At 40.4% G+C, this 19,249-nt stretch overlaps 2 pseudogenes; both read left to right on the top strand.

The window, feature by feature from the left end:
* The first annotated feature begins 4,330 nt into the window (after positions 1-4,330).
* LOC144455711 (protocadherin alpha-8 pseudogene) lies at positions 4,331-6,951 on the top strand (annotated as a pseudogene).
* A 9,097-nt stretch (positions 6,952-16,048) lies between these two features.
* On the top strand, positions 16,049-18,946 carry LOC110220812 (protocadherin alpha-8 pseudogene; annotated as a pseudogene).
* The last annotated feature ends 303 nt before the right edge of the window (positions 18,947-19,249 follow it).

A 19,249-nucleotide genomic window follows, 5' to 3' on the forward strand; every position in this document is an offset into this window, starting at 1 on the left:
TGGGGTTAAGTTACTTGTCCAGGGTCACACAGTTAGTAAGTGTTATGTGTCTGAGGCCAGATTTGAATTCAGGTCCTCCTGAATCCAGGGCTGGTACTGTATCCACTGTGCCACCTAACTGTCCCACCATTTTCTAATTAAAGGGCAACTCCCCAGGTTCCAATTCCTTTAGACTACAAAAAAGAACTGCTATAAATATAGGTCTTTTCCCTTTTCCTTTGATTTCTTTGGCATATAGACCTGATAATTCTGGGTAAAAGGGTATGCACAATTTTATAGTCCTTTGGTCATGGTTCCAAATTCTTCCCCCAGAATGGTTCGACCAGTCCATAACTCCACCAACAGTGCATTAGATTACCTATTTTCCCACATAACCTCCAGCATCTGTCGTTTTCATTTTCTGTCATATTAGCCAATCTGATAGATGTGAGGTGGTACCTCAGAGTTGATTTAATTTGAATTTCCCATATCAATAAGGGTTTAGAGGATTTTTTAAATGTAACTATCAAAAGCTTTGATTTCTTCTTCTTGTAGACTACTTGTTTCTTTGACCATTTAGCAATTGGAGAATGGCTCTTATTTTTATAAATTTGACTCAGCTCCCTATATTTTTGCAAAATAAGGCTTTTATGAGAGAAATATCCTGTAAAAAATTTCCCCCCACGTTCCTCCTTTCCTGTTAATTTTAGCTGAATTGGTTTTGTTTATGCGCACACTTCTTTTTTTTCTATAATCACAATTATCCATTATTCTTTCCTTGATATTCTCTCTCTCTCTCTCTCTCTCTCTCTCTCTGTCTGTCTCTTTGTCTCTCTCTCTCATTTTCCATAAACTGGTCCATTGGCCAGAATACGCAAATTTCACAAGAAGACTTTTAGTAATATTATTTTTAGAAAAAAAATAGAAAATCTTATTAGTTTTAAGAGACTACTTTTGTGCAAATGGTTACATTTAAGTTGATACCAAATCTTTCTCCTTTTGAAAAAGAACTAATTCAGATATTATCTCCATGATGGTTAAGGGATATCGGTCATTTTGCCAGATCAGGCACATTTCTTCTTGTGTTGAGCACAGACTAGACTGTCCATAAGCATCTAATGATTGGTCAGGATCATTATTTCCATTTCTCATGTGTTGCATGTCTTGACTTTTCCCAGGTCTCTCTAATACCCTAAGGTTCCTTATTTGGATGGAAGAAGTGTTGATGCTTATCAATACTAAGAATATTGAAGGTAGAGGGATTTTCTTCATCAACTGCCAATATGTTGGACAACTCTGTGAATTTTATGAGAACACTAAATTTGAGTCTCTGAGATTCAGAATCTGCAACATGTATTTGTACTCAAGACATTATATCAGAAGTATTATTTGTTAAAATTGGCAGTTCATAGAAGCAGGGGTCACTAAATCTATTTCATTGGTAGTTATGTTTTTCTTCCTTTAAAAGGATTAAAGGTGTGGGGCTTTAAAATAAGGAAGAATGCAGTAAAACTTTTGGGAGATGACATGACACTCCTGTAACTAATTTCTTTCAAATAAGAAATTTCAGTTGAACTTTTAATGTATTCATAAAGAAAGTAGCAATTTAATCATAATATCATGGTAAACAATGAACATTTCAGTAATGGAGATAATCAGGGATTTAAAGAAAAAAACTAGCTTAAAGAATTATTGAAAAATTAAAAAGCAAAGGGATTTCATTCATTACAGACATGCCTACTAAAAAGTCTTATTGGGGACCTAGGAAACTGAACTAAGGACACAAGACTTAGTTGCTTTTCTGATAGGTAGTGAGTATCAAAAAGCAAAAGGATCCTCACCAATAGAGGACTATATTTTGTTCTTTGGGTGATCCTCAGTACATTTTCCAGATCACCCGTAAACAAACTAGCATTGTCTAAGGACTTATAAAAACTTCATTTCCCCCCTCTAAGCCAATAAGGAAGAATTAGAACTATTATCATACATTCAATCTTCTTAAAGTATTTGCTGAGTGCCTACTATAAAGCAAGGTTATATGCTAAACACAGAGAAGCATACAAAAATGGCTGACAAACTAGGTGACATCAAGGAAGAATTAGACTAATAATTCAGATGTGGCTCATAAACAACTGTGCAAAGGAACTATGAAATAAATGACTGAAAAGAAGCATAATGTGCTATAAGGATTCAGAAGAGATGGCATTGGACCTTGAAGAATGAATAGGATTTATGTAAGCAGAAATAAAGGAGAAAGGGAATTCTTTATGGTCAATGAAGTTTTTCTATTAAATATTACAGGGAAGTCAAGGAGAATTGCTACTGAAAAGTAATCAAATAATTTCTTGAATTATTAAATCAAAATGTATTAGGAAAAGAAAAAAATCTAAGGGATGTTGGAGACTGTGTAAGTAACAATTAGCATGTAACTTTTTTTTTAAACAAAAATTGCAACCTGTTAATATAACTGGGGTAGGAAACTTCCAGTGAGAGAAGGCCTTCTGTTATGCAGACCAGCAAGTATTCTGCAGCTAAGGGTCTTTAAAGAGTTGCCTGGGAGCACTGAGAGTTTAAGTTACGGCCTTCGCTATTACAACCAGCAAGTATGTATCTGATGTATGACTTGAGTCCAAGTTTTTCTGACTCCAAGGTTGACTCCTGGGGTATGTTCCTCATTAGTATTCATCTTTCCCCACAAACCCTTCTCTCTTCCTACCTTACCTATTACTGTTGAGAGTACCCACCATTCTCCCAGTTCCTCAACCTTGCCACCTAGATGTCATCCTTAACTCCACACTCTTTCACTACCAATATCCACTTTTTGCTGAGGGCTGTTGATTTTGCCTTCATAACATCTCTTGAATATGCCTTTCTTCTCTGACACTTCCAACCACTCTGGTATAGGCCCTCAGCACCTCCTGCCTGGACAATTGCAATAGTCTCATTGATAGGTCTTTCTGCCACAAGTCTTTCTACCCATCCTCCACTCAGCTGGCAAAGTGATCTTCCTCAAATGTAGGTCTGACCATGCCACCCTTTGCAGAAACTCTAGCCATTCACTAACATCTCCAGAATTGAGTATAAAATCCTCTTTTTAGCATACAAAACCTTTGAAAAGTTGGCCCTCTACTTTTCTAGTCAACTTACACCTTAGATAACCCCTCAACATCCCTCCCACCCAAATACTCAGCAATCCAGTGACATTGGCCTCCTTGCTGTTCCTCAAACAACACACTCCATCTCTTGACTCTGGGCATTTTGTCTGGTTGTCCTACAATGTGGATTATTCTCCCTACTCATCTCCACCTCATGGATTCTGTAGTTTCCTGCAGGTCCTGCCCCAAATCCCCAACTCCTACAAGAAACCTTCCCAAATCTTTCTTAATTCTAGTGCCTTCCTTTTGTTGATTATTTCCAATCTATATTGAATATAAACTGTTGTTGTAGTAGTTGTTGGCATGTTGTCTCTTCCAATAAAATGTGTGCTCTTTGAGAGCAGGGGCTGTGTTTTCTCTTTCTGTGTATCCTAAGTGCTTGGCATAGTGACTGTCACACAGTGGTACTTGATATTTATTCACTATTTAAAAATGCACCCTGGGAAGTGGATAGAGCACCAGTGCTCAAGTCAGAAGAACTTCAGTTCAAATTCATCCTTAGACACTTGCCACTTCCTAGCTGTGTGATCCTGGGCAAATCACTTAACCTCAAATGCCTAAAAAGAAAAAAAAACAAAACAACAACAAAAAGTAAACAAAATAAAAATGCACCTTAAATATTTTACGATGCAAGATAATATTATTCACATTCTTATAGTATTTTATAATTTAAAATTTTCTGGCCCAACTAACATTAATGTTTCCAGTTAACATGTGAAGAAACGGACTCTGAGAGGGTAAGTGATTTGCCCAAGGCCACAATAAGTAGCCTTCAGGAATCAGACCCAAGTCTTCTGACTCTTCTGACTCTCCCATCCAGTACTCTTGTAGAATTCTTGTTTGTTGTTCTAAAACGTGCAAAATTTCCACCTCTACAACAGGAAGTACTCAGCTCATTTTCTTTTCTTATTATGTTAACTTCTTTCTGAAAATTCCAAACCAATTCAAAGACATAAGAACCAAAACATCATTTCCTTCATAGCTAATCAGCAGAGGTAGTCACAACGCAAATACCCCCCCTTTTTTTTTTGACGAAGGAAACTGCAGTTCCCTTCTACAGGAACTCGAAAAACTAGGAAAGAATGAAAAACAAAGTTCTTCAAACAAAATTAGATGCTGGACAATATATGAGCTGCTTTTTTACGCTATAAAGAAAATAAGTGACTTACGCTTTGGAGCCACATGATGTCGCTGTCGACCACGGAATATCGCTAAACACTACCTTTTGGGTCTTGGAAAGAGGCTCTGTTTTGTCTCATATGATGAAAAGCAATGGCGGATGCTGCAGAATAAGACTGGAGGAAACGGACACCCATATTTACCCTTATTCCAGTATTTGAGCTATTCTTTGGCCTAAAGCAAAGAGTGTTTGCGATGGTGTTTTCCTGGGGAGATGTCTTGGTAGTCCAGCAGTCGCTGCTCTTATTTCTGCTCCTCACATCCTGGGAAGTGGGGAGCGGCCAGGTCCATTACTCGGTGCCGGAAGAAGCGAAACACGGTACGTTTGTGGGTCACATCGCGCAGGACCTGGGTCTGGAGGCCGGGGAGCTGGTGTCGAGGCTGTTCCGGGTGGTGTCCAAGGGTCGCCGGGACTATCTGGAGGTAAATGTGCAGAACGGCATTTTGTTTGTGAATTCACGGATCGACCGGGAAGAGCTGTGCGGTCGCAGCTCTGTTTGTAGCATCCACCTGGAGGTGATTGTGGAGAAGCCGCTGCAGGTTTTCCATGTAGAGGTGGAGATCAAGGACATTAACGACAACCCACCCCTATTCCCAGTGATGGAGCAAAGGCTGTTTATTCCTGAATCTAGATTGCCAGACTCTAGGTTTCCTGTAGAGGGAGCCTCTGATCCAGATATTGGCTCTAATGCCTTACTTACTTACAAGCTCAGTTCCATTGATTACTTCATTTTAGAAGTAAGATCAAAGAACGACCAGAGTAAACTGGTCGAACTAGTGCTTAAAAAACCGCTAGACAGAGAGGAAGTTCCTGAGCATCACTTATTGCTGACAGCCACAGACGGAGGCAAACCTGAGCTCACGGGCACAGTGCAGCTGCTCATCACGGTCCTGGATGTGAACGATAACGCCCCCACTTTTGAACGATCCGAATACGAAGTGAAGATATCAGAAAATGCAGCCCACGGAACCTTAGTGATCAGACTTAATGCCTCCGATGCGGATGAGGGTATCAATCGAGAGATTTTATACTCTTTCAATAGTCTCTCTTCACCTGTGATTAAAGATAAGTTTCATATAAATCCAGATACAGGAGAAATTTCAATTCAAGGGCATCTGGATTTTGAAGATGTTAATTCCTATGAAATTCGAGTCGATGCGACAGACAAAGGGACTCCCTTATTGATTGGTCATTGCACAGTCTTGGTGGAAGTCCTGGACGCCAATGATAACATCCCCAATATCATAGTGACGTCGTTGTCGCTGCCAGTCAGAGAAGATGCCCCTCCTGGTACAGTCATTGCCTTAATCAGCGTGTCTGACCGAGACTCTGGCGCCAACGGGCAGGTGAGTTGCTCACTGTCACCCCCTGGGCCCTTCACGCTGGTGTCCACCTTCAGAAATTACTACTCGCTGGTGCTGGAGGGTTCTGTGGACCGCGAGAGAGTGCCGGCCTATGAGCTTGTGGTGACTGCGAGGGACGGCGGGAAGCCAGCTCTTTGGGCCACGGCCAGCGTGTCTGTGGCCGTCGGAGACGTGAACGATAACGCGCCAACGTTCGAGCAGCCTGTGTACACTGTGTTTGTGAAGGAGAACAACCCACCCGGCAGTCACATCTTCACAGTGTCCGCGTCTGACCCGGATGCTCAAGAGAACGCGCTGGTGTCTTACTCCCTGGTGGAGCGGCGGGTTGGGGAGCGTCCGCTGTCGAGCTACGTGTCTGTGCACTCGGAGAGCGGGAAAGTGTACGCCTTGCAGCCCTTAGACCACGAGGAGCTGGAGCTGCTGCAGTTCCAGGTGAGCGCCCGGGACGCAGGCTTCCCTCCTCTGGGCAGCAACGTGAGCCTGCAGGTGTATTCTCGATGAAAACGACAACTCTCCCGTGGTTCTTCCCCCTCACTCAGGGTCCGGAGCGGGTGGGGTCCCAGTAACCGAGTTGGTATCGCAGTCGGTGACAGCGGGCCACGTGGTGGCCAAGATCCGGGCAGTTGACGCGGATTCTGGTTACAATGCATGGCTGTCTTATGAGTTGCAGCCCGAGTCGGGCGTCGGTCGCGGCCCTTTTCGCGTGGGACTGTACACTGGTGAGATCAGCCTAACACGGGCTCTGGAGGAATCTGATGGACCGAGGCAGACGCTGCTGGTGCTGGTGAAAGATCATGGAGAACCTGCCCTGTCTACCACAGCCACTGTGTGCGTATCAATGGTGGAGAATGGACAGCCTGCAAAGACTTTTTCAGGGGCTTCCCGGATCTCGGCAAAGTCTGGCGTGGGAAAAGACACAGCTCTGGTGGATGTGAATGTCTATTTGATCATCGCCATCTGCTCAGTGTCCAGCCTGTTGGTGCTGAGTCTACTGTTGTATGTGGCACTTCGGTGCTCTGCCCCTCCACAGGCCTCGCATGGGCCTGGCAAGCCTACACTAGTGTGCTCAAGTGAAATGGGGAGTTGGTCTTATTCTCAGCAGCGGCGGCAGGTTTGCTCTGGAGAAGGGGCGGCCAAGACCGACCTCATGGCCTTCAGCCCTAACCTCCCTCCGTGTCCTGTTTCTGGGGAAAGAGGCCAGAAGCAGGAGGCTGGCTTGGATGGCTCGGGAAAGGTGGGTGACTATGCATTGTGCATTTTTATATTTGTTTAGGCACAAATTGCTGTGTCCTCCAAAACATTCCACAATTCTTGTGAACTCAGTCTTCTCACTTTAAATTTTTTATTTGTCTCCCTTCAAATTAGGCTTTCCACTTCTTAAGTAACCTGATGAGATTTCATAAATGCTCTTTTTTCCTCTTCCATGTCCTCCTCCTTCATGTTCTCCTCTCCTTGTTCACATTCATGGGTCAATGTTTTCATTTGTGTTTTACTTAGAACAGCATGAAAATGGTAAAACCTTTCTGTAGAATTTTTCCTTTGGCTAGTTCCCATCACATCTCTTTTTTTTTTAAAAAAAGACCTACATAATTATTTTGTGCCACATTTATCATTAGTGTGAATGTTATCTTCTATATGTTTAAGTTCTCATTTTTATTGTTCTTGAATGCTTTCCATTTCTTTGAGAGGCAAAATCAATGTTTGGATAATAGTCTTTAAAGCTCTCTAGGTGCTTGTTATGACTAGCTAGCATTCATATATCATTTTAAGGTTTGCACAATGTTTTCTATAAATCATGGAATTTGAACCTCACATGTGCAGTAAATGTTATTATTTTCCCCATTTTACAAATGTGGAAAATGAGGTTTTCTGTAGGAATTGTCACAATGTGTCAGTGAATCCAATTGATTATTGCGGACTTTGAATTTATTAATACATATAAACATGCATACGTGGTAGAATATATGTGTGAAAATGTGGTCAGGAGAAAGAGAGGCCAAAGGCTTATAGATTATACAACAGTTAGATCTTGAATACTTTTTTCTAAAAAGAACTGATATGCACTGGACACAGTGAACCCCAAAGGGCACCACCAAGGTGTAAAATCAACTACATTTTAACAAGCAAGAAAATAAATTTATAATGAATGTGGGATAAAAAATATAGATGGACAATGATTTCTGGTACTAGAAATGAAAAGGAGGAGAATGTTGTATTTCTTCTAAAGAATTGCAAAGCAACTACTGATACCAAAGTTCCTACAACAGCAAACACCTCTCTTGTTTTTACTTCTTTTTTGTATTAATTTTTTTTTAGTTTTCAACATTCACCTCCGTAAACTTTTGAGTTTTAAATTTACTCTGCCTTCCACTCCTGCCCTCTACCCTAGATGGGGTGCAATCTGATATAGGCTCTACATATATTCCTATTAAACATATTTTCCACATTAGTCATGTTGTAAAGAAGAATTAGAACCAATAGGAGGAACCACAAGAAAGAAAAAATAAAACAAAACAGAAGAAAGAAAAACAGCAAATAGCATGCTTCGATCTGCATTCAAACTCCATCACAAGACTTTGGAGATGAAAGACCTATCCTTTCAATACAAACATTTTACAAATGTTGCAAATAAAAGTGAAACCAGGAATGCTACTGCCTCTCAAGAAGTAAAGGTAAACAGCACATAGAGAGTAATGGAAAGGTGAATTATGGATATGTGCAGTCTGAAACATAACCAGTGATGCCTCCTGAAGAAGATTAAAGGATGTCATCAATGAATTATGTGACAGAAAGAGAAAATGGACTTGCCATGTGACAAGAGAAATAGGTGACAGGTGGATAGTGAGAGTGCTCCACTGATATGCTTTAACTGTTGGGAGAAATCAAAGAAGGCCTCCAGCAAGTTGGGTGGACCCCTTGTGACTAATTTGTGTGGACAGGGATTCTAGTTGCAGAAGATGGGTAGGCATTGATAGGCTTTTCTGTTATTGATGAGATTATAGATCCTTTTAAATGCTAGAGTTTGGAGTTTTTTGGGGGCCTGAACTCTTGGTGATATATTACATTTTCAGTGGGACAAAAATATATTTCAAAGGTATTAAATGTCATCATTCAATTATTATTTACTGTCTGCCTAATGGGTACATGCATCTACCAAAGTCCTTCTCTGAGACTTCACCATGACAAGATGGTGACCTTGAATTTTGTGAAGGCCACAACAATAGAGCCAAGCTCCCGAAGAGCTTCTATTCTGGCACATAAAATCCTGCACTTTTACTGTTAGGCAAGTTCAGAGAGGCTAAACCCCAGATTGTTGATCTCCAGATGGTGGAATATTTGGTCACATCAACTCATGAAAAATTGTCAGGTGGAATATTTCAACTTACATTCATTGATAGAATGCTTGGCTGATGAAATAATGAATTTTTTGAAATATTAATTTCTACATAACACAATCTTCTTGAAGAAGACTGATATTAAGAGACATCCTAGAATTCCCATGCCTTTTGGGAAACTGATCCATGAAGAGCTTTAGTAGTTAAGATGTAACCAGCAGTGCTCTTGGTTGTGAAGAGGTTGAAGAATTCTTGTTCAATACACTACAACTATTAGGGGTTTTTAGGATAAATCATTATAGTTATCTGGTGACTATCCTACAGCACCATTTCTATTACTGATGTTCATTTTCTAAGGACTTTTACTGATGCAAATCAGTCACATAATGATGAGATCAAAATAGCCCAGAAAATGCCTCAGATGAAGTAAACACTTTTTCTCTTTGAATTATGATATGGTATAATAGACCAGATCAACACAGGCTTAGCATTTAAGGTTCTGTGTAAAATCTTGTGTAGGAAGATGGTGGAATTTGATGACTGGTAATAAATCACAAAACAATGAACAGCAGTGGACTAAAGAACTTTACAGAAAGATTGGTGACAGACCCAACCAAGCCAAATAATTAGAATGGCATTTAAGAATGAAACCCAGAGAGTAAGAAAGACATAAAAAGAAGTTGTTATTGACAGAATTCTATAACACTCTTTTCTCCATCAAGAACAGTGGAATGAGCACATATGTATCCTAATATCAAATTCCCTGATGTACTGAAGCATAGAGAAGTAGAAATGATATTAAAGAAGACAAAGACAAGAATAATTGGACTAGATAAAAAATTTTAATGCCATTTTGAGGCTATTGAGGAACTGAATTTCCAGATATCTGAAAGAGAGGAAGATACCAAGTGCTTATCAATTCATTTGTATACTTTCTAGTTTCTGCAAAAATCTTCACATATGCACTTATTGAAGTCATCCATGATGAATTGAACTGGCAAACTTTCTCAAATTACATTATAAATAACTATATATTCCCCCCCCCCAATCAGTCAAGTGTTTGTTAAGTGATTGCTATGTAGCTGAAAATACCAAAAATATTGAAGTTATCCAACTTACTTATTTAACATTCTAGGTCTTGAGTAAGTCACATCTAGGTTAAGAGAAATGTTTCTGCTTCTCTTCCAATATTTTGGGTACACAATCACAGACATTGCTGTTGCTTATATTTCTTTTTTTTAATTTAATTTAATTTTTAAATTCTTTCCTGCTTTTCTTTACTTTACTGAACCAGTGAGAAAGTAAAAAAAAACATATTACAAATGTATATAATCATGCAAAACAAATCCCCTCATTAGCCATGTCCATTGAAACAGAAATAGAAAGAGAAGAAAATATGTTTCATTCTACACTGAGTCCATGAGAAATCTGTATGGAAATGGCTAGCATGTTTCATCATGTTGCTGTTGTTGTTCAATCATATCTGACTCTTCATGAGGCCATTTGGGGTTTTCTTGGCAAAATACTGGAGTGGTTTGCCATTTCCTTTTTCACCTCAGTTTACTGATGAGGAAACTGAGGTAAACAGAGTTAAGTGACTTGCCCTGGGTCACACAGCTAGTAAATGTCTGAGGTCAGACATGAACTTGGGTCTTCTTTACTCAAGGCCTGACCCCTCTATTGGGTGCACCATGTAGCTGCCTTTTGGAAGTGTGGTTGGTCATTGTGTTAAACAGAGTTATAGAGTCTTTCAAAGTTGATACTCTATACAATATAGTTGTTATTCTAAAAATTTTCTCTTGGTTTCATTCACTTCACCTTACATCATTTCATACAAGTCTTCCCTGTTTTTTCTAAAACTATTCCCTTCATTTTACAGCAAAATAGTATTCCATCACATTCATATACCATAATTTGTGAAGCCATTTGCCATTGAAGGGCAACTCCCCAGTTTCCAATTCCTTTAGACTACAAAAAGAGCTGCTATAAATATAGGTCTTTTTCCTTGTTCTTTGATCTCTTTGGGACATAGACCTAATTGTGGTATTTCTGAGTGAAAAGGTATGCACAGTTTTATAGTTCTTTTGTCATAGTTCTAAATTGTTTCCCCAGAATAGTTCAACCAGTCCATAACTCCACCAACAGTGCACTAGTGTACCTATTTTCCCACATATTCTCCAGCATTTGTCATTTTCATTTTCTGTGATATTAGCCAATCTGATAGATGTGGGGTGGTAATTCGGATTTGATTTAATTTGCATTTCTCTAATCAATAATGCTTTAGAACACTTTTAATGTGACTATTGATAATTTTTATTTTTTCTTCTTGAAGACTACTTGTTCCTTTGACCATTTATCAATCAGAGAATGGCTCTTATTTTCATAAATTTGACTCAGTTCTGTAAATGTTTGAAAATGAGGCCTTTATTAGAGAAACTCATTGTAAAAAAATGTCTCCCAGATTCCTCCTTTCCTTCCAATTTTAGCTGAATTACTTTTGTTTGTGCAAACACTTCTTAATTTTATAAAATCACTATTATCCCTTTTCCCCCACGATCATGTCTTCCCCTCTTGTTTGGTCATAAGCTGTTCCCTTATCCATAGATCCAACAAATCAAATTTCCAAGCTCCCCTAATTTGATTTTGATATCACCCTTTATGTCTAAATCATATACCCATTTTGACCTTAAGTCAGTATGTGATTTAAGTTGTTGTTTTATGCCCATTTTCTGCCACACTGATTTTTGTTTTCCCAGCAATTTTTGTCAAATAGTGAATTCTTGCCCCCAAAGGTTGGATCTTTGTGTTTATGAAACTCTAGATTATTTGGTCATTTACTACTGTGTGTTGTGTACCTAGTCTATTCCACTAATCTATCACCCTATTTCTTAACCATTATGACATTGTTTTGATGATTACTACTTTGTGATATAGTTTGACTGCTAGATGGCCTTCCTTCACATTTCCTCTCAATGATTCCCTTGATATTCTTTACCATAACTGTACTCTTTCAAGAAGCCTTCTCTTTTTCCGTATGTAAGTCCCTATCTTTTCCCAGTGACCTACAATAACAATTTATTTTGCTATCTCTAAAACATGCTTTAAAATGTATCTGAATTTTCTGTGAATTATAGTGACCACTTAAACACCATGCACGCAGGGATGATGTCTGGTCTAAGCTTTAAATGTTTTCATTGTTGCATACAGTGCTTTTTGGATGACAGGTATTTAAGAAAAGCTGGCAAAAGTGGATTTGTTAGTACAGTGACTAGGCCTCTTCAATGAAAATATGAAGGATCGATATTTTACCTGGATAAACTATTGTTTGCAGAATGTATTTCATGGCTGTCACCTACCCTTGGGCATTGTTGAAACCACCTTCTTTCATTTCTTCTGGACTTTAGATTTTCAGTATCACATTTACAACACTACACTATCATGAATGCCTTTCTTCTTCAGACCTGAAACTTCAGATTTGGCTTTGATACATCCCTGGATTATGTTTAAAAATGATATTAGCTACTTCACTTCAGCCAGTTTGAATCCAGTGATATATTTCTTCTCATTCATTTTGTGTTCTTAGTTTTGACTGTGGTGGCATCATTTTTTTTGTCCTTTGTAAATTTAATCATTGAAGGACAAAATAATATCTTTTTAGCACAAAGATTTTTAGAAGAGTAACTTTACTGGTCAGAATAGACAAATTTCATAGGAAGACTCTTAGTAATATCATTTTTAGAAAAAATAGAAGATGTTATTACTTTTAAGGGAATTCTTTTGTATAAATAGTTACATTTAAATTGATACTGAATCTCCCTCCTTTTTAAAAAGAATTAATTTAGATATTATCTCCATGATGGTTAAGGGATATTGGCCATTTTGCCAGAACAGGCACATTTCTTTTTGTGCTGAGCACAGATTAGACTGTCAATGAGCATCTAATGATTGATCAGGATTATTATTTTCTTTTCTCTTATGTTGTATATCTTGACTTTCCCCAGGTCTCTCTAATACCCTAAGGTCCCTTATTTGGATGGAAAAAATGTTGATACTTAATAATACTAAGGATATTGAAGGTATGGGGATTTTCTTCATTAACTGTCAATATATTGGACAGCTCTGTGAATTTTATGAAAACACCAAATTTGAGTCTCTGAGATTCAGAATCTGCAATATGTACTTGTACTCATGACATATCAGAAGTATTATTTGTTAAAACTGGCAGCTCATAGAAGCAGGGGTCACTAAATATATTTCATTAACAGTTAAGCTTTTCTTTCTTTAAAAAGAATAGCGATGTGGGGCTTTGAAATAAGAGAGAAAGCACTAAAATTTTGTGGGAGATGACGTGACACTCCTGTAACTAATTTCTTTCACATAAGAAATTTCCGTTGAACTTTTAATGTATTCATAAAGAAAGTAGTAATTTGATCATAATATCATGGTAGACAATGACCATTTCAGTAATGGAGATAATCAGGGATTGAAAGTTAAAAAAAGCTAGCTTCAATGAATTATTGGAAAATTAAAAAGCAAAGGATTTTCATTCATTAGAGCCATGCCTGTTAAAAGTCTTATTGGGGACCTAGGAAACTGAACTAAGAACAAAGGACTTTGCTTTCCTGATAGTGAGTATTGAAAAGCAAGAGGATCCTCACCAGCAGACGATTAGATTTTGCCATAGTGTTAGAGCAGACCCTGTTACTAACTCTTTGGGTGATCCTCAGCACATTTTCTAGATCACTCATAAACAAACTAGCATTCTCTAAGGACCTTTAAAAACTTCCTTCCTTCCCCCCCCCCCCAAGCCTACAAAGAAGAATTAGAACTATTATCATACATTCAGTCTCCTTAAAGTATTTGCTGAGTGCCTACTATAAAGCAAGGTTATATGCTAAACACAGAGAAGCATACAAAAATGGCTGACAAACTAGGTGACATCAAGGAAGAATTAGACTAATAATTCAGATGTGGCTCATAAACAACTATGCAAAGGAACTATGAAATAAATGACTGAAAAGAAGTATAATATCTTATAAGAACTCAGAGGAGATGACATTTGAACTAGACCTTGAAGAATGAATAGGATTTATGTAATCAGAAATAAAGGAGATAGGGAATTGTTTAGGGAATGAAGTTTTTCTATTAAATATTACAGGGAGGTCAAGGAGAATTGCTGCTAAAAAGTAATCAAATTAATTTCTTGGATTATTAAATCAAAATATATTAGGAAAAGAAAAACATCTAAGGGATGTTGGAGATTGTGTAAACAACAATTAGAATGTAACTTTTTTTTAAACTAAAATTGCAACTGTTACTATAACTGGGGTAGGAAATTTCCAGTGAGAGAAGGCCTTTTGTTATGCAGATCAGCATTGTTCTGCAGCTAAGGATCTTTAAAGAGTTGCCTGGGAGCATGGAGAATTTAAGTTACAGCCGCAGCTGTTATACTCAGCCAGTACTTATCAGATGCATGACTTGAGTCCAGGTTTTTCTTACTCCAAGGTTGATTCCTGGGATATGTTCCTCATTGGTATTTATCTTTCCCCACAAACCCTTCCCTCTTCCTATCTTACCTATTACTGTTGAAGGTACCACCATTCTCCCAGTTCCTCAGCCTTGCAACCTAGATATCATCCTTGACTCCACACTCTTTCACCACCAATATCCACTTTTTGCTGAGAGCTGTTGATTTGGCCTTCCTAACATCTCTTGAATTGCCACCTTTTCTTCTTTGACACTTCCAACCACCCTGGTGCAGGCCTTCATCATCTCCTGCCTGGACAATTCCAATAGTCTCATTGATAGGCCTTCCTGCCACAAGTCTTTCTACTCATCCTCCACTCAGCTGGCAAAGTGATCTTCCTTTAAGTGTAGGTCTGACCATACCACTCTTAGGGGGAATTCCAGTGGTTCATTATCACCTCAAGAACTGAGTATAAAATTCTTTGTTTAGTATACAAAGTCTTCGATAAGCTGCCCCTCTACTTTTCTAGTAATCTTACACCTTACATAAGCCTTCAACTGCCCTCCGACCCAAACACTCAGCAATCCAGTGACATTAGCCTCCATGCTCTTCCTTAAATGAGACACTCTATCTCTTGGCTCTGGGCATTTTCTCTGGTTGTCCTATGATGTGGAATGTTCTCTCTACTCATCTTCACTTTATGGATTCTCTATCTTCCTGTAGGTACTACCTAAAATCCCAACTTCTACAGGAAACTTTTCCAAATCTTCCTCAATTCCAGTGCCTTCCTTTTGTTGATTATTTCCAATTTATCTTGAATATAAACTGTCATAAGTAGTTGTTGGCATGTTGTCTCTTTCAATAGACTGCGTGCTCCTTGAGAGCAGGGGCTGTGGTTTCTGTTTCTTTGTATTTTAAGTGCTTAGCATAGTGCCTGCCACACAATAGCACTTAATATTTATTGACTATTTAAAAATGCATCATAAATATTTTAAAATACAAGATTATATTATTCACATTCGTATACTACTTTAAAGTTTACAAAGTGATTTTCTCGACCAACTAGCACTATTGTCCCCAATTAATATGTGAAGAAACAGACTCTGAGAGAGTAAGTGATTTGCCCAAGGGCACAATAAGTAGCCTTCAGGAATCAGACCCAAGCCTTCTGACTCTTCTGACTCTCCCATCCAGTACTCTTCTAGAGTTCCTGTTTGGTGTTCTAATAGGTACAAAATGTCCACCCCTACAACAGGAAGTACTGAGATAATTTTCTTTTCTTATTACATTAACTTCTTTCTGAAAATTCAAAACCTATTCAAAAACATAAAAGAATCAAAGCACCATTTCCTTCATAGTTAAGTAGCAGAAGTAATCACAATGCAAGTATCCTTTTTTCGACTGAGAAACCTGCAGTTCTCTGCTGCAGGAGTTCGGAAACTGGAAAAGTGAAAAAAAAAGTTCATGAAACAAAATTAAATGCTGGCCAGCATAGAGCTACTTTTTTACACCATTAAGAAAATAAGTGACTTACGGTTTGGAGCCACATGATGTCGCTGTCGACCACGGAATATCGCTAAACACTACCTTTTGGGTCTTGGAAAGAGGCTCTGTTTTGTCTTAAATGATGCAAAGCAATGGCGGATGCAGCAGAATAAGACTGGAGGAAACGAACACCCATATTTACCCTTATTCCAATGTTTAAGCTAGCCTTTGGCATAAAGCTAAGAGTGTTTGCGATGGTGTTTTCCTGGGGAGGCGTCTTGGGAGCCCAGCATCTGCTGTTCTTGATTCTTCTCCACACAGCCTGGGAGGTGGGGAGCGGCCAGGTCCATTACTCGGTGCCGGAAGAAGCGAAACACGGTACGTTTGTGGGGCGAATCGCGCAGGATTTGGGTCTGGAGGTCGGGGAGCTGGTGTCGAGGCTGTTCCGTGTGGTGTCCAAGGGCAGCAGGGACTACTTGGAGGTAAATGTGCAGAATGGCATTTTGTTTGTGAATTCTCGGATCGACCGCGAGGAGCTGTGCGGTCGCAGCCCTGTTTGTAGCATCCACCTGGAAGTGATCGTGGAGAAACCGCTGCAGGTTTTCCATGTGGAGGTGGAGATCAAGGATATTAATGATAACCCACCCTTGTTCCCAGTGAAGGAACAAAAACTATTTCTTTACGAGTCCAGATTACCGGACTCTAGATTTCCTCTAGAGGGAGCTTCTGACCCAGATATTGGCTCTAATGCCTTACTTACTTACAAGCTCAGCAGCAATGATTACTTTATTCTGGAAGTAAAATCAAAGAATGACCAAAGTAAATTAGTTGAGCTAGTGTTGAAAAAATCCCTGGACAGAGAGGGAGTTGCAGAGCATCACTTAATACTGACAGCCACAGATGGGGGCAAACCTGAACTCACAGGCACAGTACAGCTGCTCATCACGGTCCTGGATGTGAACGATAACGCCCCCACTTTTGAACGATCCGAATACGAAGTGAAGATATTAGAAAATGCAGCCCACGGAACCTTAGTGGGTCAGACTGAATGCCTCCGATGCGGACGAGGGCATCAATCGAGAGATTTTATACTCCTTCAATAGTCTCGCTCCACCTGTGATTAAAAATAAGTTTCATATAAATCCAGATACAGGAGAAATTTCAGTTCAAGGGCATCTGGATTTTGAAGATGTTAATTCCTATGAAATTCGAGTTGACGCGACAGACAAAGGGAATCCCCCAATGATTGGTCATTGCACGGTCCTGGTAGAAGTCCTGGACGCCAATGATAACTTCCCCAATATCGCAGTGACGTCGTTGTCGCTGCCAGTCAGAGAGGATGCCCCTCCTGGTACAGTCATTGCTTCAATCCGCGTTTTCTGACCGAGATTCTGGAGCCAACGGGCAGGTGACTTGCACACTATCACCCCCTGGGCCTTTCACGCTGGTGTCCACCTTTAGAAATTACTACTCGCTGGTGCTGGAGGGTTCTATGGACCGCGAGAGAGTGCCGGCCTATGAGCTTGTGGTGACTGCGAGGGACGGCGGGAAGCCAGCTCTTTGGGCCACGGCCAGCGTGTCTGTGGCCGTCGGAGACGTGAACGATAACGCGCCAACGTTCGAGCAGCCTGTGTACACTGTGTTTGTGAAGGAGAACAACCCACCCGGCAGTCACATCTTCACAGTGTCCGCGTCTGACCCGGATGCTCAAGAGAACGCGCTGGTGTCTTACTCCCTGGTGGAGCGGCGGGTTGGGGAGCGTCCGCTGTCGAGCTACGTGTCTGTGCACTCGGAGAGCGGGAAAGTGTACGCCTTGCAGCCCTTAGACCACGAGGAGCTGGAGCTGCTGCAGTTCCAGGTGAGCGCCCGGGACGCAGGCTTCCCTCCTCTGGGCAGCAACGTGAGCCTGCAGGTGTTTATTCTCGATGAAAACGACAACTCTCCCGTGGTTCTTCCCCCTCACTCAGGGTCCGGAGCAGGTGGGGTCCCAGTAACCGAGTTGGTATCGCAGTCGGTGACAGCGGGCCACGTGGTGGCCAAGATCCGGGCAGTTGACGCGGATTCTGGTTACAATGCATGGCTGTCTTATGAGTTGCAGCCCGAGTCGGGCGTCGGTCGCGGCCCTTTTCGCGTGGGACTGTACACTGGTGAGATCAGCCTAACACGGGCTCTGGAGGAATCTGATGGACCGAGGCAGACGCTGCTGGTGCTGGTGAAAGATCATGGAGAACCTGCCCTGTCTACCACAGCCACTGTGTGCGTATCAATGGTGGAGAATGGACAGCCTGCAAAGACTTTTTCAGGGGCTTCCCGGATCTCGGCAAAGTCTGGCGTGGGAAAAGACACAGCTCTGGTGGATGTGAATGTCTATTTGATCATCGCCATCTGCTCAGTGTCCAGCCTGTTGGTGCTGAGTCTACTGTTGTATGTGGCACTTCGGTGCTCTGCCCCTCCACAGGCCTCACATGGGCCTGGCAAGCCTACACTAGTGTGCTCAAGTGAAATGGGGAGTTGGTCTTATTCTCAGCAGCGGCGGCAGGTTTGCTCTGGAGAAGGGGCGGCCAAGACCGACCTCATGGCCTTCAGCCCTAATCTCCCTCCATGTCCTGTTTCTGGGGAAAGAGGCCAGAAGCAAGAGGCTGGCTTGGATGGCTCGGGAAAGGTGGGTCACTATGGATTGTACACTTTTATTTTTTTTAGGTGCAAATTGCTGTTTCTCCCCCAAACGTTCCTCAATTCTTGGATTCAGTCGTCTCACTTTAAAATTTTTGTTTTTCTCTCTTCAAATTAGGCTTTCCGTTTCTTATGTAACCTGATGAGATTTCATAAATGCTCTTTTTCCCTCTTCCATGTCCTCTTCCTACATCTTCTCCTCCTCCTTGTGCACATTCCCATTCCTCTTAAGTATGTCCCTTCATGGGTCAATGTTTTCATTTGTGTTTTACTTACAACAGCATGAAAATGGTAAAACCTTTCTGTAGAATTTTTCCTTTGGCTAGTTCCCATTACATCTCTTAAAAAAAAAAAGACCTTCATAATCATTTTGTGCCACATTTATCATTAGTGTGAATGATGTTATCTTTTGCACGTTTAAGTTCTCATTTTGATTGTTCTTGAATGCTTTCCATGTTTTTGATCAGCACAATCTATGTTTGGTTAATAATCTTTAAAGCCTTCTAGTTGCTTTGTTTTAATAGCATTGGGTAGCCACTGTGAATAATGCTTTACAAAGCATACAGTTAATTGTCAGTGCTATAGTTAGCTAGCGTGTAGATACCATTTTA

The sequence above is a fragment of the Phascolarctos cinereus genome, unplaced genomic scaffold (assembly GCF_003287225.1).
Source record: "Phascolarctos cinereus isolate Bilbo 61053 unplaced genomic scaffold, phaCin_HiC Scaffold_2;HRSCAF=192, whole genome shotgun sequence".
Lineage (NCBI taxonomy): Eukaryota > Metazoa > Chordata > Mammalia > Diprotodontia > Phascolarctidae > Phascolarctos > Phascolarctos cinereus.